Here is a 7,081-nt window from a genome sequence, read left to right as displayed (position 1 = left end):
CCAAATAGCTGGGACTACAGGTGCCTGCATCCACGCCTGGCTCATTTTTGTATTTTTAGTAGAGACGGGTTTCACCATATTGGCCATGCTGGTCCCAAACTTCTGACCTCAAGTGATCTGCCGCCCTGGCCTTCCAAAGTGCTGGGATTGTAAGTATGAGCCACTGTGCCTGGCCTGGATCTTATCTCTTGAAAAAAAAATTAAAAATTAAAAAATCATCCAGGTCAGATGACGTGCACTTGTTCCCCGCTATTCGGGAGGCTGAAGCGGGAGGATTGCTTGAGCCCAGGAGTTTGAGGCTGCAGTGAACTATGATGGCTCCACTGTACTCCAGCCTGGGCGACAAAGCAAGACCCTGTCTCTTAAAAAAAAAAAAAAAAAAAGTTTTCAAATTTCTAGGGTCCAATTTGCAAGCACCAACTGCAAATGTTTCTTAGGTCCCCTCCAATGACAAGGACTGGGCCAGGGTGGACAGGGAAGCCCAGGGAGGGTGATATCATGTTGGCCTCCTAATGTTTCCTTTGAGAATCCCTCCAATGGGCCAGTTTGCATGGGCCACCTGGGGATTCCAGGGTGGGGTGGCAGGGGATACTCTGCTGTGGTCCCACCTGAGGCATGGTCACCAGATGTATTTTTTTTTTTTTTGCCCAAGTTTGCTTTTTGATGGAGGGCTGGGCCAGCTTATGAGGCCTGAAAAGAGCTCCCTGCACCCATCTACCATATTGTACCTGATTTTGGAGTTATCACCCCCACCAAAAATGTTTGTAAGTCCCCTCCTATGGTAGTGACTGGCCTGGACTAGGTAAGAAGGACTGTGGAGTGCTCTTTAGGCTCAGCCCTGATCCCACATGGGTTCCTGTTTTAACATGTGACCTCCCCCCAGTTTTCTTTTTTTTTTTTGAGATGGAGTCTTGCTCTGTGACCCAGGCTGGAGTTCCCTGGTACAATTTTGGCTCACTGCAACCTCCACCTCCTGGGTTCAAGTGATTCTCCTGCCTCAGACTTCTGAGTAGCTAGGATTACAGGCACCTGCCACCACACCTGGCTAATTTTTTAATCTTTAATAGAGACAGGGTTTCACCATGTTGGCCAGGCTAGTCTTGAACTCCTGACTTCCTGATCTACCCGCCTTGGCCTCTCAAAGTGCTGGGATTACAGGTGTGAGCCACCACACCTGGACAAATTTTTCTTTTTCTTTTTTTTAATCTTCAGCAACAAGATGGAGTGCCCGGCCAAATTTTCAAGGGCACATCCAGGAACTAGGCCTCACATATGACTGAAACTAGGCCTGGGGTGCTCTGCCCTAGGGTTCCTAGCTGGTCTAGGCTGTTTCCTTATCCCCACCCCATCCTCAAGGACTTACAAATATTTCCTGGAGACACCTCCCACAATCAGAGGCCTCTGCAGGAAGGCAGCCCACCTGTGGTCCCTCTGCTGGCCTCCTCCTTTGGCTGTGACCAGTCCCTACCACTGGCTGGGACACAGAAACCTTTGCACACAGAGCCTCCTACAGAGGAGCCCCCATGGGGCTGTGGGCAAACAGGCCACCCTCTCCAGACCTCCCTGGTTGGCCAGGTCCAATCCCTCTTCCTGAAAGGAGACAGAACAATTTTGGGAGGCTGGGTGTGATGTCTCACACCTGTAACCCTAGCACCTTGGGAGACCGTGGCAGGCAGATCATGAGGTCAGGAGTTCAAGACCAGCCTGGCCAACATAGTGAAACCCCATCTGTACTAAAAATACAAAAATCAGCTGGGCGTGGTCCTGGCATGGTTCTGCCCACCACCAGATTGGGCCCAGTAGTTGGTTGAGCCCTGAAAACACTTCTAAGGCCCCCTATGCAGCTGGGGGCAGCCCTAGCTGGCCCTAGAGGCTGGAGGAAGTTAAGTACTCCTGTGATCCTTTGTGGGCCCAGTTATAATTGTCTGTTGAACAAGTTTCCAAGATCTCCTGCAGGTTGGCTATGGATACCTGAAGAAGGCTTCCTGGCGTGGCTGTGCAAGGGTCCTTTTTGAAGAATACACTTGGACAAAAGTTTTCTTTTATTAGAAACGGTAGCCAGGCATGGTGGCTCATGCCTGTAATCCCAGAACTTTGGGAGGCCGAGGCGGGTGGATCACTTGAGGTCAGGAGTTCAAGACAAGCCTGGCCAACATGGTGAAACCCATCTCTAGACCAAAAAAAAAAAAAAAAAAAAAAAATCCAGTCCGATTATCATGTTAAAAATAATTTAAAAAGGCTTCCAGTTCTGACCTGGTGAGAGTTCGTTCGGCGACATGAAACTGCTCACCCACAGTCTGCTGAGTTCGCATGTGTGGGGGGTGGGCCCTGTGGCTTCCCCTTGCACCTCCAGGCCAGCAAGGCCCACATTTGCCCTGTGGAGTTCAACCCCCAATTCGTGGCGCTTATGATACTTAAGGTGGAGTGGGCGGTGTTCCTGGAGGCAACCAACAACTTGCACCTGATTCAGGTGCCCAAAGGGCTGGTTTAGGGGTATGAAGAGAATGAAGAGTTTCTGAGGACCACGCACCACCTGCTGCTGGAGGTGGAAGGAATGGAGGGCACCTTGCAGTACCCGGAGTCTGCATGTATGTTCCCCATCATCTGTGGGATCCCCAGCATGCCGCTGAGTGAAGAGGAGACCAAGAATTGATCGTGCCAGGAGCCAGTTTTTCTTGTAATGATTGTGGGTGTTTTTGTTGATGTATACCATTTCTGAATTCTGCCATATGTATCCCCAACCCTTGACCCAATGACACACCAGTGTTCCTGAGCTCGATAGTATCCATTTTTTTCTTTTCTTTTTTAATTTTTTGAGATGGAGTTTCACTCTTGTTGCTCAGGCTGGAGTGTAATCGCAGGATCTCAGCTCACCACAACCTCCAGATCTCAGGTTCAGGCGATTCTCCTGCCTGAGCCTCCAGAGTAGCTGGGATTACAGCCATGCGCCACCACACCCGGCTAACTTTTTGAATTTTTACTAAAGACAGGGGTTCTCCATCTTGGTCAGGCTGATCTCGAACTCCCAACCTCAGGTGATCTGCCCACATTAGCCTCCCAAAGTGCTGGGATTACAGGCATGAGCCATGGTACCTGGCTGTTTTTTTTTTTTTCTAATTAAAGGTTCAAAACAAACAAACAAAAAAAGCAGAGCATGGTGGCAGGCACCTGTAATTCCAGCTACTCAGGAGGTTGAGGCAGGAGAATGGCTTGAACCTGGGAGGCGGAGGTTGCAGTGAGTCGAGATCGCACCACTGCACTCCAGCCTGGGCAACAGAGTGAGACTGTCTCAAAAATAAATAAAAATAAATAAATAAATAAATAAATAAATAGTAACAACTTATTTATTGTCTTTTGAGATGGGGTCTTGCTATATTGCCAAGGCTGATCTTGAACCGCTGGTTCAACTGATCCCCCGTCTCGGCCTCCCAAAATTTTGGGATGACTTGCGTGAGCTACTGTGCCCTGTGTTCACATTTTCTGAGTCAGCCCGTGGAGGCCAGGATCAGCCCTGGTCATTCAGGGAGTTCTGTGGAGTGCCCTGGGCCCACCAAGGCAGCCTCTGATATCTTGGGGGGCTGAGGTATGGGTTAGAGTGAGACCCCGACAAGGTGGCCTCTGCTGAGGGGTCCAGGTCTGGTGGGGTCTCACCGGTGATCGGGCGGTCACCTGGTGGTGGTCCTTTTTATATTCTTCATGGGGCTCACCTGCTGCATATGTGGGATAAGATTCTGCCATGGTGCTCAGAATCCAGTCCAGTTCAGTTCCTGGAGGCCGGCGGCAATGGCAGGATCTTCTCTCCAGGCACTGTCTGTAGACAAGTTCTCCTGAGGGTGAGCAATTTCTGAGAATTCTGCAGGTCGACCAGTGAGTGGAGGGTCGCTTCTGAGGACCTCCTTGAGCAGTCACAGGTGACCAGGATCTCCCTCCTGAGGACAGGATCACAGCCAGGGAGGCTGCCGGACTCACGTGGGGCACCGTGGCTGAGAGAGCACCCTGAAATCTTTTCCAACTCTCCCTCTTTTTTTTTTTTTAGATGGAGTTTCACTGTTGTTACCCAGGCTGGAGTGCAATGGCACGATCTCGGCTCAGCGCAACCTCCGCCTTCTGGGTTCAAGCAATTCTCCTGCCTCAGCCTCCTGAGTAGCTGGGACTATAGGCGCACACCACCATGCCCAGCTAATTTTTGTATTTTTAGTAGAGACGGGGTTTCACCTTATTGACCAGGATGGTCTCGATCTCTTGACCTCGTGATCCACCCGCCTCGGCCTCCCAAAGTGCTGGGATTGTAGGCGTGAGCCACCTGTGCCTGTCCTGAATTTTAATTCTAATGTTGAGGTTGGGACCTGGTGGGAGGTGATTAGGTCATGGGGGCAGTTTTCCCCCTTGCTGTTCTCCCACAGTGAGTTCTCACGAGATCTGATGATTTAAAAATGTGCGTCACTTCCCGCTTTTAGCTCTCTCCTGATCCCTCCTGCCTTAAGTGAGGACTTGCTCGATCACCAGTCGCCTTTCACCTTGATATAAATTTCCTGAGGCCTCCCAGCCTTGCTTCAAGTACAGCCTATGGAACTGTGAGTCAATTAAACCTTATTTTATTTATTTATTTATTTATTTAGGGAGGAAGGGAGGAAGGGAGGGAGGGAGGAAGAAAGGGAGAGAAGGGAGGGAGGGAGGAAGAAAGGGAGGGAGGGAGGGAGGGAGGGAGAGAAGGGAAGGAAGGAAATCAGGCAATGAGAGAGACATTGCCGACCTGGATCTAGAGGTCTACAAGTTGATATCTTTTTTTCTTTTTTTGAGACAAGGAAAGAAAAAAAAAAAGAGTGAAGGAGAGGAAGAAAGAGGAAGAAGAAGAGGGATAGAGAACAGATATGTTGCTTTATTCTAAAAAAAATGGGTATTAATGGCCAATCAATATTTCATTTAAACCTATGAGTAGGTGTGATATGGTATTGACAAGAATGTATATTTTGTATATTTAAAGTGGAGAGCTCTATAAATATTAAGTTTACTTGTTCTGGATCTGAGTTTGAGTCTTGGATATCCTTATTAGTTTTCTGTCTCATTGAGTCTAAGTCTATGTATCTGGGTGTTAGGATCGTTTGCTCTTGTTGCATTGATCCTTTTACCACTATATCTTTGTTGCTTTAAAATCTATTTTATCAGATACGAGAATTGCAACTCCTGCTTTTTATTTATTTATTTACTTTTGCTCTCCATTTGGTTGGTAAATCTTTCTCCATCCCTTTGTTTTGAGTCTTTGTGTATCCTTGCATGTGAAGTGGGTCTGGCTGTAGCATACTGTTGGGTTTTGGCTGTATCTTTTGATTGGGGGATTTAGTAGATTTAAATTTAGGATTACTGCCATTTGATGTTAACTGGCTGTTTTATCCATTCGTTTTATGTTGATGCTCTGCTTTTTGGTATATTTTTAGAAAGGCTAATACTGGTTGTTTCTATGTGTAATGCTTCTTTCAGAAGCTCTTGTAAAGCAGGCCTGGTGGTAATAAAATCTCTGAGTACTTGCTTGTTCATCAAAGATTTTATTTTTCCTTCAGTTGTGAAGCTTAGTTTGGCTGGATATGAAATTCTGGGCTGAAAGTTCTGTTCTTTAAGGATGTTGAATATCGGCCCCCACTCTCTCCTGGCTTATAGAGTTTCTGCTGAGAGATCTGCTGTAAGTCTGATAGGCTTCCATTTGTGGGTAACCTGACCTTTCTCTCTGGCTGCCCTTAGTATTTTCTCCTTCGTTTCAACCCTGGTGAATCTAACGATTATGTGCCTTGGGGTTGCTCTTCTTGAGGAATATCTTTGTGGTGTTCTCTGTATTACCTGGGGTTGAATATTGTCCTGCTTTGCTAGGTTAGGAAAATTTTCCTGAAGAATATTTTCCAGCTTGGATTCATTCTCTCCATCGCATTCAGGTACACCTATCAAATGTAAATTTGGTCTTTTCACATAGTCCCACATTTCTTGGAGACTTTGCTCATTCCTTTTTATCCTTTTTTCTCTAATCTTGTCTTCTCGTTTTATTTCATTAAGTTGGACTTCGACCTCTGATATCCTTTCTTCTGCTTGATCAATTCGAGTGTTTAAACCTGTGCATACTTCTCGGCGTTCCTGTATTGTATTCTTCAGTTCCATTAATTCACTTATATTCCTCTCTAAGTTGTCTGTTCTCATTAGGATTTCGTCAAACCTTTTTTCAAAGTTCTTAGTTTCTTTACACTGGGCTACAACATGTTCTTTTAACTCACAGAAGTTTCTTATTATCCATCTTCTGAAGCCTGATTCTGTTAATGGGATGTGCTCATTCTCCATCAAGCCTTGTTCCCTTGTTGATGAGGAACTGTGATCCTCTGCAGAGAGGCATTCTGATTTTGAGTATTCTCAGCCTTTTTACGCTGGTTTCTTCCCATCATTGTAAATTATCCACCTGTCGTCTTTGTAATTACCAACTTTCAAATTAGGTCTCTGAGTGGACGTCCAAGTTGTTAATTCCCAGGGCCGAAATATGAGCAACCTGGCGGCATTAAAACTGATGGTGCTTTTCTGCCCGGGAATCTCCAGTCTGGCTTCCTTCTTGAGTCTGTAATAGGCGACTCTGCCTTCCCAGAGCTCCAAACCTCTGTCACAAGGGGAACCAGTCCCGTTTACTCTGCACCAAGAGCTGCCGCACCGAGGTGCCAGCAAAACCGCTGTGCCGGCCACAACAGTTGCGCTGGCGACCCGTTTGGCTCCTCCACTTGGAATCTTCTGCTCCGTGAGCGACCAAAATTTGTCTGAAAGTGTGGCGTCCTCTCGTTCTCTGCGCTTTCACTGGGAGCTGCAATCCCGAGAAGTTAGCGATCAGCCATCTTGGATTGTTCTCCCCTTAAACCTTTTATTCATAAATTAACCAGTCTCAGGTGATTCTTTATTTTATTTATTTATTTATTTTGAGACGGAGTTTCGCTCTTGTTACCCAGGCTGGAGTGCAATGGCGCGATCTCGGCTCACTGCAACCTCCGCCTCCTGGGTTCAGGCAATTCTCCTGCCTCAGCCTCCTGAGTAGCTGGGATTACAGGCACGCGCCACCATG

General features: G+C 47.2%; 1 pseudogene; it reads left to right on the top strand.

Annotated features, from left to right (window-relative positions):
* The first annotated feature begins 2,129 nt into the window (after window positions 1-2,129).
* On the top strand, window positions 2,130-2,730 carry LOC144580850 (multifunctional methyltransferase subunit TRM112-like protein pseudogene; annotated as a pseudogene).
* Window positions 2,731-7,081: the final 4,351 nt, after the last annotated feature.

Source organism: Callithrix jacchus, chromosome 22 (genome assembly GCF_049354715.1).
Source record: "Callithrix jacchus isolate 240 chromosome 22, calJac240_pri, whole genome shotgun sequence".
Lineage (NCBI taxonomy): Eukaryota > Metazoa > Chordata > Mammalia > Primates > Cebidae > Callithrix > Callithrix jacchus.
The sequence above is the reverse complement of the archived record's forward strand: the minus strand, read 5'-3'. Positions and strand labels throughout refer to the sequence as shown.